The 19,192-nt window shown below is 41.2% G+C and overlaps 1 protein-coding gene across 30 annotated transcripts in view; it reads right to left on the bottom strand.

Moving 5' to 3' along the window:
* ATXN1 (ataxin 1) overlaps nt 1–19,192 on the bottom strand; it is a 257,325-nt gene that overhangs the window by 187,549 nt on the left and 50,584 nt on the right. For 26 of the 30 annotated variants that reach the window (XM_040073518.1, XM_040071661.1, XM_058419630.1 and 23 more), the window contains one exon: nt 5,717–5,815. The exons of 1 other annotated variant lie outside the window; for it this stretch is intronic. The gene's annotated coding sequence lies outside the window, so the exon portion shown is untranslated. Of the gene's footprint in view, nt 1–5,716; nt 5,816–18,296; nt 19,166–19,192 lie in introns of those variants that run through there. 3 more of the 30 variants (XR_005702254.2, XR_005702305.2, XR_005702269.2) reach the window with 3 other exon arrangements.

Below are 19,192 nucleotides of genomic sequence, written 5' to 3'. Positions count from 1 at the left end.
ATGGAACACTCACGATCATGAAGAACGTTAGTTTTCTGATGCAAAGCAGATACAGAGACAAGAGCACACTACTATTCCATATTTTAAAAGGCAAGAGACTAAAATATACGCACATATGTGCACGTGTGAATACGTGTCCTCATTTTGTTATCAAGCTCAATCAGGACACAAACCTGTATCACAGCCAACTAGGAAGAGGAAACTCTTGCAAAGAGGTAATGAGCAGCAATTCTTGAGTGCTCAGGGCAAGTCTTCGAGGTGCAGGAGCACCAGGAGTGGCTCAGCAGCAGGTCTCTTGGCCTACACACAGCACTGCGAGGCCAGAGCTGCAGAGCCAGGGACATGAACGCACAGTGATGTCTGACTGCTCGGGGTTAGTGTGGATACTTGCCAGGATTACAATAAGCCTTGCTAAATCCATGCTGGGCTCATGGTGAGTCTGCATCATCCTCTGCCAGTGCTCCTGGGCCCAGGATGAAGGTGACAAAACATCCCTCAGGACTGTCAAGCCAGAGGTTGCACTGAGCAGGACACAAAGAGCCTGGCTGCTCTTACCTGGAGGCAAACTGGCCCTCCCAATGAGGGGAACTCTCCTACAGGTGTCCTGTAGCAACTCCATCACCCAGCTTATTCTCATGCATCATAGCACCACATGAGACCTTCTCTTCCCTGTCAAGCATAGCGACAAGAACAGGGGAAACTGTGTTTCAAAAAGAAAAGTACATTTTTGTTCTATAGCAGAAATGGAGGTGAAAGACTTTAGGGGACTGCAGGAACTTTCAAAGACATAGAAGGGACCCTTCAGTGTAGAAAAAAATTTCTTCTTTCCTATGGGGACACCACAGGGCATTTCTCAAGGCACTTAATGTAACAAGACAACCGAGAGTAACTCCTGTATAGATAGCAGTAAGGTAATTAAAGCTTAGTTCTTCTGGGCCTGCTCCCTATTCCACATAAAAGAAGCACACAAGCACACCAACATCAAGACTGAAAACACAACATCTTGCTCCAGTTTAACTCCCGTGCCTCACAGAGTACTGCTGGCTTCACTATGGCCATGCTATGTACAATCAATAACAGCTACTGATAGCGTTTGCACAATATTTCAATAAGCAAAGTCAACCAACATCACTTCCTCTGTTTCTGTATAAAGTAAGATATTTACAGGAACAGCCTTTTGAAACGCTCCAGTAAAATTAGCTTACTCAGATTTTTTTTTTAAACTAGAACAGAGAGCAGAAGGGTATCATCATCACTGGGCTTTGCGCATAAATCAGCTGTCTATTTACCACTGGTACGTTGCAATAATGAATTGCTACTATCTCTTGAGTTGTCTGCTGGGTTATTAGATTACCTAATCACCAAAGTTTGCAGAATAAAAAAAAAAAAAAAAAAAAAAAAAAAAAAAAAAAAAAAAAAAAAAAAAAAAAACAACCTTCATTATTTCCTGGGAAACGACCTCCAGAAGCATGTATTCCACCTCCTTTCCCAAAGCAATGCCCAAAATATTCCCGTAGGAGGTTTGTCTGTTTTATAAAAATCTCCAGTGATGATGCTTCACAGCTTTCTCAAAGGCAAATAACTGCAGGACCAAAATACCCTTATAATTTCAAAGCTTTCTTAAATGTTTACCTAAGTATTGCCACCTTCATATTGCGCCCATTTCTTTTAGACCTAACCCCAAACAGTCAGGCATGACAGTTTATTCCCCTCCTCCCTGTAGGAACCTTCCACATACTTGAACACTACTATCATGTCTGTTACTGGCCTTGTCCCTTGTAGACTAAACAATCCCCATTCTTTCATCTTCTTTCCCAGGTCATGTTTTCCAAATCTTTCATTGTTTTTCCTGCCTTCTCCCTGGACACCATCCAGCTGGCTCTTGACTGTGTTGCCCCAAACTAGATGTTAATCCATTTCAAACACTGAATGGAGCGGAGGGGTTATTTTGTGCCTTTTCTTTACACACCCTAAAACAGCGCTTTTTTGAGGAACATGGGTGGGGAAGCCTGGTTCCTTGTATGACTGTACGACAGCTATGGTCTCAGGTCTGCAACCCCTTTCCCTCTCAGATGCGCTGTCCTGTGCACATGGTCTGGGAGGATTTGAGCTGGGTCACTTCCCTAGAGGGATAGTCACCAGCTTCAGAGTCAGAAGTGAAGCGGGCAGGGGATCAAAAGAAAAGCTGCCCCCTCAGCAGAGCACTGGCAGCCTAGGTGCCAGGGGAGAAGAGAGAGGGACATGTCACAGACTGGTTTTCTCTGCTGGTCTGGGAACAGCTGTGATTTTTTTACCACCCTATTCAACCAAACCAGGCCAAACTGCTACTCCAACACAGCCCGACACCAGCTCACAGACCTTCTTCTGTAGAACCACTACTGAGTCAGCCCCATTCTTTCTCATGCAGCTGGCACTTCCGTGTTTGTATCCTGGCTGTTTTTCAGGTTTTTTTCCCAGACTATTCCTCCTGTTAGCCAGGGCAGCTCAAAACTTTAATCCTGCCTTCCAAGGAGCCTGCAGCCCACCTTCACACTTCTTATCCTATGTAAATTTAACAACAGCTCTCTCCGCTCCATCAATCATTTCAATAATGAAAACAGTGAGTATTACCAAAGCCAGGACAGACCCCTGGGGAATCTCACTCACTCCAGTCTTGCAGTTTAACAGCAAACCGTGAGTAACTACTTTGACTAGTGCCTGGTGAAATGCTGTGCACCTACATTACAGACCAGCTAACGAGATATCCAGCCTGCCTCAAAGAAAGCTGTGTTAGAAAGCAGCCAGAGCCCCCCATTAAAGAGGGAGTAATTTCAGTGAGACAGAGGGGTCCAATTACACTGTCATAGGCACTGTTGGAAAGTCTTTGCTAAACACTGCCATAAAAATGTAATGCATGCTGATAGGAGAAAAACGAGGGTTGATAACCAAGCTTAGGATGACAGGAAGAATTTCAGCAGAACTGAGACAGCAGGAGCTTCACTTTGCTTCCAGCAAAGGAGAGACTTGGAAGAAACGAACTGAAACACAATATAAAAATTACAGGAATTTTATGCCTTCCATCAACTGCTGCCGACTTAGCAGTTAAAGAAGATACTATCACACAGGTGTGGTTTTGTCTGGCTTTTTTTAGTAAAAACAAAATGTTTTCTTAGCTCTTCCAGATGTTTTTTCCAAATTGCTTTCTTTACTGCTCCCTAACAGCCTATTCTGCTCAAGGATCACAAACAAACCAGACAGATAGCAAAGACCATGGTTCCCAAAACCCTGATACGTGCTTTAATCAACCACTGACAACATCCCCAGCCCCATGCCACCACTAGGAGAAGCAAGTGGCAGAGACTGGTGCCTGAAACAGGGAGAAAGGGTAAGTTCCATGGAAAGTGAAAGGTGAGGCAGCTTTCCAACACTGGCTGCCTCTGCTTGCCAAAATAGCAATGCCCAACCCACGTCTCACTCCTACTTCTGTGGAAGATGCACTTGCTTCCCAGGAGAGTTTACTCTCGCAATGCAGATGTGCTTCACTGAGGCAATCGCGCTCTGTTGCGTAACAGAACATAGAATTAAACAGTGTGTGCTGATGGGTGCGTTTTTAAAGTGTGCACCACAAGTTACTGTGCAGTTCAGCGACGGTGCCAAGAGTGTTAACACAATGATTTTAGCAGGGAAGAATACATCATATCCTCCCTACTCCCACAGCTTACTCAAGTTGTAATTTTGCAAAATCCTTTTGTACTTGTCAGTAAAATACAAAGCCACACATCTGGGTGACTTTTGTTTGATCTTTGGTGACTGTGGGTATCGTCACCCTGGCACCTAACGCACCTGCACCAGTGGCAGGTGCAGGGCAGCTCTGGGAAGAGCCTGGCAGGTGACTGCACGCAGGTGGTCAGAGCTGAACCCTTCAACCCGTGTCCCACAAAAAAAAAGGGTTAGAAAAATAAATAAAATCTTAAGTAGAACCCCAAAACAATCATTTCCAGTCCCCCCTGTGAACAAGGAGGAACGACACTGCAGATGCTTCCACACTTTGAATAAGACTATACATACATTTAGGTTCTTCTCTGTTTCCAGGAGTTGCACAATGCCATTCCTCTTCAGAGGAATACAGGTCTTTTCTAAAATATATTATGCATAACCTAGTTTTCCACAGCAGAGAACTCGCCAAGGGAATACTGTTTGCTCATACCAGAAACAAATCCCAAAATTACAGTAATTTATAGCCTCATTTTCATTGACAAAAGAAATAATACCATTCTCTTCTGACAAATATCAGTACACTGAAAAAGTAATGAATAAATGTCTATAAACAGGTATCAAATAAAGCAACTGCCAATCACTGCAATAAAACTTTAATTAAATCATATGGTAAGCAAAAAAAAAGTAAAAACAAGCCATATAATCTGAAATCAAAATAAAAATCTGTCATGCCAAAGCACAATTCAGAGCCCTAAAATACCATAACCTGTTAAGTGATCAGTCATCTAATTGTTAATTGTAAAGTTCCAAGTTTAACTTGACAAACTAAGACAAACATCCAGATTCAGCAAAGTACTTTGGCATGTGTCAAAGTACATCTGTATTTTAGAAACATATTTTATGTGACTGAGTTTAAAGCTCTGAAACTTCACATGTATCATGATTTTTTTTTTCTTTTAAGAGACAGAAAGTGATCTGCACTTTTCGTATTACAAATCAAATCAGCATTCGGCCTCAGCTGAATACATATTTCTGGAGACACATCAGAAAGAAACCTGAGGATTAGTCCTAACACAAAAGGATGAGGGAGTTGCTTGCTGTCATCCTGCCAATTTTCCAGAACAGAAGAGTTAGCAAATGAGGCATAAAAGATGTGAGCAAAGAAACTCATGCCTGCAAAAAAATGCAGAAATATCAAGTGTGCAAGAAAATGATAGTAAGTAGCATCAGGCCAAATCACAAGAACTGGTGACCAGCTGAAAGTCCTTCTGGCCTCAGCTGGAAGTACTTAGCACCCTTAAGGCTAGTTAAACTTATAAGCCATCCTAAATTGATGCTACAAATTAAATTTGAATATTCAGCACTAAACTTTTTATGGCTCTGACCTTCTATTGGAATCAACGTAAGGCAGCAGCACTAACTGAACCTCTAGCTACATTAAAGAAAATCTTCTGAGTGTTCCCTATCTGTTACTGTAAAGAAAATTAGTACAGTCCTCTCTCTTTTATTTCTTGTAGTGATAGTGGTAGCAACATCAAATATACCTATGCTATTGCTGTGGGGGAAAACCCTAAAAGTTCCCATTTTGGTCTCTGAAAAATCTCTCCTTAATGCAGCTGGATGGCTTTCCGAGTACAAAGACAAAGGAGGGGGCACTGCTGAAGTGTGTGGGTGCACGCACACACGTGCAGAGCAAGTGCTGAAGAAAGAGGTGAGCACTCGATAGTGCAGATCTCTGAACAGAAATGCAGCAAGCAGCCCCAGCTGGGGCAGAGGGACAGTCATGTTATGGTAGGGTTTGAGACAGCTGTGCGCTTCCATATCTGCCAAAGTGGGCTGCCAGGTTTCATTTGGCAAAGACTACTCCTGGGGGAGAGGGAAAGCCAAGGTGGGGATGAGGAGCTTCACACCCACCTGGGACACCTTATAAGTCACTGTAATTATTCTCATACATAGGATTTTAAAAATAAGAAGAAAATCAATTAATTAATTAACTGAAGAAAAAAAAAGTTTAACTTACTGAATTAGACACCACTTTAAGAGGTTTCTCCACTCTCCCTGCTGTATAGCACTTGAGAAAAATTCAGCCACTGAGCTACTGCTTTTCTTGACCTTTTCACTGAAAGAGAACAGAGTAAAAACAGGAAAGAGCTAAAATGATTTGCATAAAAGATGCTTCATGTTAAGAAAGTCTTTTGAGTCAATGTTGCAAATTCACTCTGTGTCAGATTTGACAATATACTGCCTGCTAAAGACTATCTATTAAGCGCAGCAGCAGTCAGAGCAGGCATGTTGCTCTCAGCTGTTGCAGCAACACCGTACACACCATATCATGCAGCTACGTAGCATTTGCATCTGGTGCTGGTTTTCCACACCAAAAGTTCACTTCATGTCTTTTGATTAATTTATAATGCCCTGAGCCCCAGGCAGATTTGCTCTGCTGATTTCCCTTTTCTTAACAATAATACAAATAAAAGTGAAAATAAACCTATTGTCTGAGGAACCCTTCCACTAATTCTGTTCTTTGATGGTTTGGTTGATTTAGTGTGGTGAGGAATCAAGAGTGAAGTGGATCATAGCTTAATACTGAGTGTGGTTAATCTTCCCTTTGCATAATGCTGGTACACTATGGCCCAAATACCAGAGATTTATTTGATGTGTACATGCTTTCAAGCATTAGGAAACAAGTTGCAGCCCATTATGAAAGAAGAGCAGATCCAAACAGTTGTGAAGCTCTTTATGTACTAGACTGGCATTGGCAGTGCAATATTCTTACCTCTGCATGTGTACTAGTTTTAAAACTTTGGACACTGTTTCATGACAAAATACCAAGTTTTAACCAGTAACCAAAAATATGTCTGAGATCACTTCCCATGACCTGATGCATTGTTGTCAAAATCACAACAAAACTGAGCAAAAGGCACAATCTTCTTTTTCTCTTTTAATTGATTTTATTCCGTGTAACATAACCCAAATGAGGAAGAACATGTACTAGAGCCTCAAAAATGTACAGACACATTCATTCCCATGAAAAACCAAAAAGCATCTCTTACTTCTCATTTCTTATTCTTCCATTACTTTGAAGAAGATGTTATAGAACACACAGAAGTACTCTATGAAACATCACTGAAATTTTTACTTTACTAGACCTATCAAATAAATTACAGTCCTACATTCTATAACTAAAACAATATTCTTGTTGTTCATGTTCATATTTTAACAAATTAAAACAAATTTGTTTCTTTAGAAGTTGGTCTTGAGAGCAAAGCATTAACTTAAAAATTAATTTTAATAATGAAGTTTTGAGCAATGGCACAGTGGAAGAACGTGAAGTGCACAGAAGTTACTTGCCTATAGCAATGCTTCCTGGATAAAAGACCCAGTGTGGGTCTACATTATTTTAACACACACAGGCAAAGCCCACCCAAGCTGTAATGTCAGGTATCAATAAGTCATTTTTGCAATATGGTACATTTTTTCCTACCTAGGACAAAAATCACGACCCCACAATCAGGCAGCAGCTTTAGAGTATGGTATCTAATTCCTTGCACTCTCACCCACACGTGATTTTCGGCGAATCTCCCAGTATTTATACTACATTCACTGACCTCCCACATAGGCTACAACTGTACACCAGCCGTCACTGGCCTAGATTTTATCCTGTCCTGGGCTGAACACTGACTTGAGATGACTCTGGAACAGTTGCCTCTGTTTTTTCCCCTACTTAATAAATAAAGAAGCCACAACAGAGACAGAGAGAAATTCAGATCTGGAGGCAGGAAGGACTGTTCAGACAGCAATTCCAAAATCTCATCTGTAGAGGTGTAGAAAATGTACACTCCTGGAGCCAGCTCTTCAGATAAAGCCTCAAATCTTGGTGGCAGCTATCAAATGGACACAAAAGTATATGCCTACAAAGGAGGTGCTGTGAGAACAAACACATCAGTGACTGAGAGACGCCAGGATACCACAAAAATGTAACACAGTAAGAAGAGAGGATGCCAATGTCTCAGATAAGCAGTTATGGCCATGTTTACTTAAACTGTTCTGCTGAGCTGTTCCCGTTTCAGGCAGAAAACTTTGATTTAAGGAAGAGACTTGCAGTTCTGTCTTCATATTTTTTTCCCTTCAAAGCATGAAAGGACTTCCTTTTTCAAAACCAATTTAACAAAGTTTACATCCAAACCCTCTCAGTCCCAAAAATGTCAGATCTGAACTCTATTAAAAGCAGCAGTTAGTGCAGCCAAACGTTCCACAGTACATTTAATAGACTACAATATTTCTAATGCCTGACTGCCTGAAGTCTATGATCTGGAAAACCAGGCAAGCACACCCACCCAAGAGCAATGACTGCTACAGGGAAAGCTCTTATCTCCACGTGGTCCTCTATCAGCACTGGCATGAGCAGACCAGGGACTCTCCAGCTGCAGACGGTGAGCATACAGACCACCTCTTTGGCAAGAGGAAGCCTGAAGGAAGCAGACAAATCAGAAATGAAAGTTGTGCCAAGCATGTAAGCGTAGAGCTACTGTTTCAAACTTCAGGTCCTGCAGTTTTATGAATGTGTTTTATTACTCGATTTTATTGGACTCTTCTTCTCCTAGCCTACTGCTTTCCTCATATCATTTACAGTTCCTCCCAACCTTTTCTGCCTCACATCCTTCAGGCTGGAGGATTGCCCAGATCAGCTTCCCTAGTTCAGCCACTAACTCCCTTGACACCAGTGAGGACCAGAGCAGGCATCTGCCCTGATCTCAGGTATGAGCATCCTGCATACCCAGCAGTACTGTTCCCTAGCTGGCCTAAAGGATGCTTGATACAAGCATTTTGATGCAGATTTCACAGTTGCTAGTTGTGACACTGGAAAATAGAGTTCATGCAGTCTCCTGACAAAACCACGCCGCCTTTTCTTCCATATAAGGCATACATGTAGGAAAGTAAAATAGCTTTTCTAATAAGTTATGCAAAGAGAAGCAGCCTCCTGGTACCTATCACAGCTGACTGTGAGCTAAAATGATACTAATTATACGGTTCAGTTGAACTCCAGCAAGGTTCCAGGAGTCCCAGCAGCATGAAGAGCCCCCTATTTGGCCCCTCCCTGCAACCACGTGTAGGCAAGGTCCACGCTAGGGGTACCCAGCCTGGCATGGCCTGCTGCTCCTCCTCTGTCACCCTGCACCACAGCACCCATGGCACAGGACAGGAGCAAGGCTGTCCCCATCTGAGCAAGAATTTGCTCCCAAATCAAGTTTCCTAAGCATCAAACCTGCAGCTGAGGAGCATCTTCCACTCTCTTGCCAGCCTGACTGCTCAAGATGAAGCAAAGGTATGGATGACTGCAGCTCAGTCCGTGTTATCATGCCAGTGGGTTGATGTGGATTCACAATGAAGCAAGAGATGCAGCACGCTCAGATATGAACCAGGCCAAACTTTTAGGAATGGTTTCTCCTGTTCCAGGCCCATCTACCAAGGGTGCAGTGGAATTTTTAAAGAGCAGTCAGAAATAGTGCAAGAAAAGGGGGGGAAAAGAGGATTATTTGCCTATATCTAAATAATGAAATTACATTTTTCACTTCCATGCTTCAGTATCTCAAAAATAAGAAGCGAAGTGTTATTATTTACTACAAGGTATGAGAAATGAATGGATTCTGACAAGTACCAACAGTAACACTTTATTCCTTTTCATAACAGAAACAAGCAGAAAACATTTTACTCCAAAGAATGAGTTTTCCCAAAGGCTTTCAAGTTCTCTGAAAACAGCCGTAATTATAACAATCCTTACAGAATGTTTGGTAACTTTATCAAAGATGCTCTCTGTCAAACATTAATTTTTATATAGATACATTTAGCTATCCTATTTTGTTTTCAAAGTCAGCTCATTTAACTACTTAATTATATCAATAAAGAATTTTGGATATCAACCACTGCACATATAGTCAAAGAGAAAGACAGAGATGCTAATTGACTCAAAACAGACTCAACACAGGAAAGTGGCATAAAAATGAAACAGTATAATTAATATTCTAAAAAACAATTGGCATACCAAAAAGATAACTTTTATGATCTCTCTTCACCTGCAGAAAAGCGAAGCAAGCTTTCAATCTTTTTCCACTTGCAAGGCCCCTAAGGTTTTCCCAATAAAAGCAAAGGCCGCCATAGAACCACTGCACCAGCCGACGGTCAGCTTTGCTCGCCCGAGTCCCTGGCTCTTCAGAGGCAGGCTCCGAGTCAACAGGTTCACAGACCACAGTCACTACTGCCACCACAGAATACCAACTAAAAACCACCATTACGCTGCAAACCAACACTCTGCCGCTCACAGCCTCCAGCGAGGGCTGCAGCAGCCTGCAGGAACATTCCCACCTTGATGCACACGCGGCGCAACACTCTTGTATAAGGGGCAACGTTCCAAAAGGATAGAAAAATTTAGGTAATAGACATTATGCAACATTTGAGTTGTATTTAAACAAACTTCAGGCTTAGCCATTAACTGCCTTATTTTCCAAGTCTCCTGAAACTGTGCAGAAGATGAGCAGGTTCACAGGCAGCCCCCACATTCCTCATTCCTCTTTCGACCCCATACCTCAGCTGCACTCACAGCATGGAGCACCCACAAGCATATGCTGTCAGGATAAACCTGACCCTGCAGCAGCACAGAGCAGCAGAAAAAAACCCATGAGGAGCAGCTGCTGCAGAGGCAGACGGGAAGAATTAAAATCTTGTCACCTGCACCCAGGCAGTTCCCTGTGTGTGCCTGAACAGCACACAGGCAGGTGAGGCCCTAGCTTTCGCAGTCTGAGATGAACGAGCCCCAGCACGCCTATGATCCCTTCCCAGAGGCACCAAAATGTCCCCCCAGGAAGGACATCTCCCAGGTTTGAAACCCTAGTCCCAAGGGTTCACATGTAACTGCATAGTTCTGACCAGAGGCACAAGCAATTTATCTCTCCTTAGCCAAGCGATGCCAGGAGAAATTATCTCTGGATTGAACTACATGAGGCTCTTTGGTACTGCCCGCATCTCTTCCTGGCTGTTCCTCAATTTTTAATTTTTCCAAAAGGCAGGGTAATGAACTGCACTCGAGGGGACACAGCACTGAGGTACACAGGCTTTGGAACTTCACACATATTAATCAACAGGACATCAAAAATGGTGGTAAAAAAAAAAAAAAAAAAAAATTCTTGGTCATAGTCCTGACTATGAGACTTTAAAATCACTAGGTATGAAATTCATGCTCCAAATGGCCAAAGATTCGACTTTGAAAGCAAATATTTAACAATTATTTAGAAGAGGAAGGTTGTGGACAGTTACACCTCAGGGTATTTCCAGAAATGACAAGTATTTTAACATGCAAATTGACAAATTCTGCAGCATACTGAATTTGAGTATCTACTGTACATCCTTGCCATATACCATATTGCTAGCAAATACCACAGTGCAAAATGACTTTTTAAGACTACCCAGATCCCCAGTTACACATTAGAATGCAGTTTAAACAGCAGTACAAAAAGCATGTTATATATGATATGTTTTGGAGCAGCTACCATATGCTCTGTCAACAATCTATGGATTAATAGGGCCCCAATGCACAATAACACATTGGCCACTCACAGCTCCATGGAAGATTATTCCGTTCACCATGACAATTCGCTGATGTTTAGGCTTATGTCACAATTTTTCAGTCACATTTTATATGTTGGTCAGCTCAAACATACAACTGTTGGGGTTTAGGGGGCTTTTTATTGTTCTTATTTCTTTAAAGGTATCATCCTAATTTCATTAACTTGCCCTAACATCAAGGAAGCAGGTTCAGACAGTAAATCAGATAGCAGAAAATGCTATCATAACAATTTACTTCTAGGTTCCTTTAAGCAACTGTACTGTGTATTTTTTTTAATTAATTTTACCTATTATTGTACTGCTGTTAGTAGAAGTAGATGATACTGTGATAAACAGTAGAAAAAATAAAGAGAAAATACAGGATGTAAAAAAAGTAATTTGTTTCAGTAGGATTACTCCAATTTTGGGCTGTGTTTCTGGGTAGTTCAAAATCAAGACACTTTTCTAAATTTTGGCATGGGGAGCAGGCAGTAAAATAGATCTGTATGATCATCTGCAGCAGCAACCCAACAGGCCAGAGTCTCAGAAGTACTTTATTTCCTTGGTTTTTATTTAGAACAGAGGTCTGAATAGTCAGGTGAATAGCTGGCCACAGAATAAAATGTAATTTACTAGTTATAGCCTAACCTAGGGTGTAGGAGGTTCACCTTCCACTCTGTAGCTCTAGAGGCTCCCATACAATCACCAGCATTTGTGCCTGGGCAAAATGACTTCAAAATAACACACTGGGATGCTTCCAAGATAACATTTTCTATTCCCTCTGTACATGCTGTGAACCACCTCTACAAAGTGCACAGCCCTGGAGGGTAAGATCTCCAAAGCATTACTGTCTTAGTCCAGGTCTCCTTTGTGAAAATGAGATTGTGCCGAACGAATTTAAGAACTCACCAGGGCAGGCTAAACTGCCATTGGCATCACCGAGGGGTCAGAAGTCTGCCTGCTTTGGACATGGCAGCAAGGGATTTGCATTTCTTAATATAAGTGCTCGTGTTCCACCCTTTTTGCAGGAATGCCAACAACTGCCAGGGATCTGTGATTCCCCAACAGCCCCCTGCAAAAGGTACCTCAGAGGGGTTGTTCCCATATAGGTTATCCCCACTAAGACACAAAGGCTTTGCCATCTTTCCAGCAAACTGACCAACATTTCCTCTTGCCTGTAGTGGCAACACACAGCTAAAGGGAGCTTGGCAAAGCAGAATGGTCCCACTTCCACACGAATATGTTGCGGCGCCTACAACTACAAGTATATAAATATTTCAGAAGGTAAAAGTACTTTGGTTTGGGTTGGTTGGTTTTTAAATACATACCTGCATTTAATTTGGCAGGTAAGCAGCTTGTGTAGAAAGAAGCATTATACAGCGCAAAAGTATGCTAAAAATTCCATTTGCATTCTAAAGATAAAAATTACCATTAATCACATCTGAAAATGAGAGAGTCTGAAAGCAAAAGATATATTTCTGAAGGGAAAAAGTGGTCACAGCTACCAAAACATTTTCAGAAGGGAGGCTGACAAACTTTTCCTTCCTGTCTCAAAAAATAAAATGCCTTTAACTAGTTTGCATATAGCTAAACAACTAAAATCAAACTGGTGCAACCTATACTATTAGTACAAAGCCAAAAATGTACTCTACATACTCCACTTGCAAGGAATTTTGGAAAGCAACATACCAATCAGTAGCACAACCAGCTGAGTGATTTACCAAATCATCTATATAACAACAACTGCCAAAAGCCACTAAGATTTATCAACAGTGGGGCACATCCACACCAGCAGTGCACTGCAGAGAGCAACAGAACAGAAACATTCCTGTTCTTTCCATGGGCTTGGCTTGGGCTGGCCTCTTTTGCTTGCAAAGTATAATCAGCTTTCCAGCAGTCTACATCTTTATTTGGTATCCTTTTTGAGGGACTTGGTGAATGCAAAGAGGACACAATCCTTGGGCTCCATCATGTAAGTAGGCTGAAACTTGTACATGAAGGGCTATATTCTCCTGGTCTCACCCCACTCACGACAAAAATCCAGCAAGCCATAACAAATTTATAGTAAGGGACTGTGCACACACTCATGTGCACACACACGTGGGGAAGCAAGCTAGCCTGTTTAAAAAAAAGGGACTGCCAGCACTATTTTATGTTTAGAAAAGAAAGGTCTCACTTTAATAAAGTAACCTGTTGCTAAATCTCAACTTCACAGAGGATAACTTACCGTGCATCTCAAGCAAGTTTGAGACTGGTCACCTAAGAGTATACATGCCCATGTGTCTTTTCTTGAGCCCATATCCACTCACATGTTTGTACAAGTGAATCCAAAATGCTGTCTAGCCCTGTACTCGTAACCTTATTTCAAATAGTCTTCATCAAACTGCAAGTGGGGGAGGAACAGGGAAGACATAAATGGCAAAGACATCTCTTTGCGTCCAACCTTCCCTGCAGAGATATTACCAAAACAGGATATAAAATGTCTAATCCTGAAAGGTAATTTTGTCACAGTCTTCACAAGGCCTTTTTTTCAGTGTATATGAAGGGCTTTATAACTTTTCTGTCTTTATCTGATCAAAATACTGTCCTTCCTCCTGCAGCCCTGGCATTCTTTGCGGTGAACTGTTTCAGTATCAATATTGATACTCAAATGTCAAATTTGTCACACTACATTTCCTGTATTATTTAAAGCATTCAGAACAATTATTATCTATGAAATTTGACACAGTAAATTTTTGATACCTGCTTAGAATTTCAGCAGCCCTATCTGGGACAGAACAGCACTTATATTAGTCACATGGCATTTTACATAGAAATGTAGTGTTCAGCTTTTCTAGCGGTACTTCTGCATTTCCTCAAATTGTCTCTTGCTGTTTCTAGCAAAGCCACACATTTTTCTGGAGTACAACAGAACTCTGAATATCAGTCAAATTTACAGTATTTAGTATTTCAGACATACATCCCCCAACTGATAGTGACTCTACATATAATGAACCCTTGAGCTTTGTGAGGTTGGGGGGGCTTTTTTTTTAATATTTACAGAACGGTAATTGTGTCTTTCATCATTTCTACTGCACAAAAAAAAAAAAAAAAAAAAAAATTTGCCTCTTTTTTTTTCCTGTTTCAGTACTTAGTTGAATCTCTTTCTTTTGTAATTACCTAGATTGTGGTCACGCATCTTTGGCTATAAAGGGTATTTTTTACTGTAACATGTAGGTGTCTTCAAAAGCAACACATTTTAGAGCTGCACAGCTGAGAATGCACTGAACTGTCACTCCTTTCTACCAAGTTGCCAAAGTTCTGGAGAAACTTTCATATAATAGCACCAGCTTAAAATAATGAATGCATAATAATCCACATACAGAAAGGTGCATGTTAATTAGATACATTTTTCTCCTTGTCAAAGAACAGCTTCACAAGGAAAGCATTAAAAACCACACTGAGCCTTCCATTAACAGGGAACACTTCATAGATCAAAATGAAATATCTCAAATAGCTTAAGGAAAGCTTTATTTTCAGTGTACGGCTTGATGATGCCATAAAGAACTTTGGTACCATTGCACAAGTCAGTTATTTCCTCCATTCTCCCCTCCAAAAGTGGAGGGTGAGTGCAGAACATGCATGCTTCTTTCAGTCTTAATTTGCTCCAAATTTGAGCCAAAGGGGTCTGATCCTAACACTCCAAAAGTCAACAGGAGGAACGCCAGTGGGAACAGGGCCTAAAACAACATTTCTACAGTAGTCAACAACTCTGAGTTATGTAAATACTTCCTAATATATCAATACTGACTGGTCATCAACATCTCCATTATAATCTTTGTACTTGGAGATGGCTGTATGTTGGATGCTATCCATACTTCTCTCCAGCCAGCCGAAAGGAATTGGTTTTGAGTGATACAAGGCCCTCCCTCTCCTCTGGAGACCTGCTGACAACTAACAGAACCATCATTTTTCACACAAATCAACAGGATCCTACCATCCTAGGCTGAATTCTAGCTTACCTGCTTAGATACAATGTACTTTTGCAGGGCTATGAACCAAAGGAAGCTTTGGTTTTCTTTCAGGAAATCAAGGGCTACCAGATTTTTCATGTAGTATATCATGATGTCAAATAATCAGAGCTAGAAATACAACAACTAGGTGTGAACAACAGCTTCTGAATATGTGCCCTGCAATTCTTCTTCGCTTTGTTTACAGTGCATTGAGAATTATAAATTTAGTAATAAACAGCAAAATCTAGTCTACCAAAATAAGGAGCCTGTCACAAATGCTTTTGAAAAAATACCAGGGGTAATGCTAGCATCACAAGTGGTATTCTTTCCACTCCTATCACAAAAACCATTCTTGAATTTGATCTTGCACTCAGAAAAATGGCTGTCTACAGAGCCTCAGCACTATTATAACTGAACTCATTATTCTAAAGTGGTTGAAGCACCTTGAGCCTGACAGAAGACACAGAAAAACAAATTCTGTTGGACAATATGAAATTTTTACTCATGTTAATTAATGCACATTCACAAGATAAGCTGAAACTTTTTTTGGAAAAACATTATGGAATACTTTTGGAATACAAATTCTAGGAGCAAAACACAAACCTTGGCTTAGTTTAAGCAACCTACCAACACAACTTCATGAATCTTTCTAAAGTGAATCCGAGTCTTTTCTCTCCTTCCTGCTCCTGGAATGATGCTAATATGAGGCCCACCAAACCATATGGATCAAGAATCAGCTCTAGAAGTAATTCTTATTTCTGAAGAAATCAATTATTGAGGGAACCAGTTTTTAAGACCAATGTGGGTAAAATGTGATTGCAACTGCTTCATGCATTAGTTGAGAGGTTTAGCTGAAGGAATGGGCATACCTTACCCTCAGTTTTTACAGTGAAACATGTTTGTTCCTTCACTTGCCCTTCCTGTATTTCTCTGTATATACACATTCATCTTCAAGTCTTCCCTGGACCAGAAGCTGAATGATGCAATGGACAGGTATTTGCCAAGTAGTCCTACCACTGCCCTCCTGAAACTCAGCAACTTCACCATATCAACCTGCTGAGGAGAACTTGCTTTGTGACTGCTGAGCACTGTGCTCTGCAGAACCTGGGCCAGAAGCAGCATAATGGACACCAGTAACACAGCACTAACCAGGTGAGGTGAGGTGAATTCTGTGTGGAGGCTTATAGCATGCTCTTTCTTCACAGCCGAGGTGTTTCAGTGGTTTTTTCTAAGGTGCAAACACTCAGAGTTTATACAATTATGTTGACAGGTTAGCAGCTTTGTTTTCAGTAGTAACCACAATTCCTTTTGAAGTTTTTAGCTGAAGTTAAGAGATGACCCAGGTCAGTACTCGCACATCACACAACACAGCTTTTCTCAAACACAAGAAAAACCCAACAACAAAAAGCCCAGCTACAGAGTAAACACCACTTACGCACACCACAAAAGCTCTTGTTTTCCATGCCCATCCAAGACCACAGATTGTCCTAAGACTGAATACTGGCCCTCCACAAAGGACCTCTGAGCCTATCCGAGTGTCTCAGCTCCCTGCCAACCTGCCGGCTCCCAACAACAGGGCATTGCACGTAACAGAACTGCCCTCAGCCAGCTACAGCAATGCACTCAGCACCCAGACAGCGGCTTCTTTTAATTCCATACCTTCTTGTACAGGTCTTTGTAAAACACACGCACAAAATCTTTACTAGTATGGAGGGAAACCAGTGGCTACAACTGCAAAGCGCCGTGCTGCTAGCCAGAGACGAAGAGCACACAATCCGATGCTGAATGACTGCCAGCAAGGAGGAGTCGCAGCTTAAGGCCTCAAAAGCGCTTGGAAAGCTGTTGCCTGGCTGATTACGTCCCCATGAAAGGGTAACGCTCCAGAGCAGTGTGCACAGCAGATTAGAGGCAGGGCTCCCAGCAGCGCCGGCAGGAGCTGCAGAGCTGAGCCGACACACGTACTCTGCAAGTGCACCCTGGTGCGCACTCACACGGCAACGCGCCTCCGAGCGCCGCTGCCCTGAGAATGAGACCCCGAGCAGCGAGACTGCAGTGCCTGGGCAGACACCGAAAATACGTGCTCAGCTCCCTCTGAAATTAACTGGCTCTCGAGAAAATTTAAACGACAAGTGAGGGATGTGGTAAAACACCAGTTAAAAAAAAAAAAAAAAAAAAAAAAAAAGGGCACTGTCTCTGAAAAAAGGGACACAATTTGGCATTTGCAGTGTGTACAAGATGTCTTCATACACTTTCCTGATTCCTTGCCAGCAACTATTCAAAAAAGACCACTTAACAAGCAAACAGGTCTTCAGTACAACAAATAATAAAAAAGAGAGCAAAGCTTGTGCTATTTAAATATCATGAAACATTCTGCTAATCATGCACAGATGGAAGTACAGACGCTTCTGCCAGACGTCTTGTTCAGAAACTTTGCTCTATTTTTAATTATTTGATGCACGGAGGACCTGTTTGCTGATTAAAAGGGCACTGCCTTTAAAAGCACTCCATCAATATGGAGTCTAGCCTTGTTTTTAAAAGAGGACTTTAAAAGTAGTAACTCATAACTCCAAGCTCTCTGCACCAGTTTTTATAATCTTAAAACCATGTGGTTGGGGGGTTTTTCAGATGTTTTTTCTCACCTCGAGAAACTGCCTACATACAGGAAAAGTGAAACTAACTATACTCAAGCTATTGTTAAATTCATTGAGTAAATCAGTTTGGAAAATGTGTATTTCCTTTACTATCCCTTAATCTGTATTTTTTGGTTGCTACTTATAACAAGAAGGGCTCTCAATTCCTAGATAGAAGTAATTTTTGATGATTTCCTGTGTAGTCAAAAGCCTCCTTTTTGAGAAAACATACCAACTCCAGAATTATCAACCAAAATAATTATTAAAATGTTTGGGTTTGTTTTTTAAATCTACTATAACCACAATATCATTCCAATAGTCAGTTCATGGCAAAACCATGCTGATACATACATACACACACACACCAAAAAAAAAAAAAAAATTAAAAACCCCTTTTACATGTTTCCACTTTGCACCTTAAGTGAACTTCACTCATTTGGTGGATGCTTCATTCTTGTACTTCTCCACAGCAGTCCAGGAATTTTTCCCTCTCTGAAGAACCTCACTCAAAATTCATACTATGTCACCTTTATTTTCTTTTTCTGAATGAAGTGCTTTTCAAAAATTCTTTTTTGATTTATCTTACATTTCACAACCTATTACTATAGAACTTTATCACTGGGGCAGAGTCATGGTATGAGAAGAAGTGATGATAAAGAAGCCCAAAGAAAAGTGCTCAAGCTCCTACTTTTGACCCATCAGTATACATGTGAAAATGGTACTAAACTTTTTTTAATTGACATTAACAATTTATTTTTTGCTATTAATACAGTAAAAGAATTCTTTGATTAGAAGATCACATGATATGATAATAAAGTAATAGGTTCTCCATTATTTTATGAGCAAATGACCCAAAGAGTGTGACTCCTGGCTCATGCTCAGGTACAGAGATAATAACTGAATGAGTTTCAGTTTTGTGGTTTTTCATTGTTTTTGGCTTTTTAACAATGCCAGCATGTAACATTTTACAAATAAATATATGCTACTGATTTGTTAGAGATCAGCTGACAAGCCTAAGAAACAAGATGTCTGCTGAAGAGACACTGCAGCTGGAAGCCAGGGAAGACTGGCAGGGGCACACAGACTGAAAAATCCAATGCTCAGCCAGGGAAACAGGCACCCACAGAGAAGCTTCAGAGAAGAAATAATGGTCTCTTCCCATGAGGAGAAGCGGAAGGCGGCATGGAGTGAAAGGCTTGTCCAGGCAGATCATTGGGGTTGCAAAGCTCCGAATCCAGCTATGACTAACTAGGAAGGAAGAGAGGTAGATGAAAC

This window comes from Hirundo rustica, chromosome 1 (assembly GCF_015227805.2).
Source record: "Hirundo rustica isolate bHirRus1 chromosome 1, bHirRus1.pri.v3, whole genome shotgun sequence".
In the NCBI taxonomy this organism is placed as follows: domain Eukaryota; kingdom Metazoa; phylum Chordata; class Aves; order Passeriformes; family Hirundinidae; genus Hirundo; species Hirundo rustica.
This window is presented reverse-complemented; position numbering and strand designations above follow the sequence as displayed.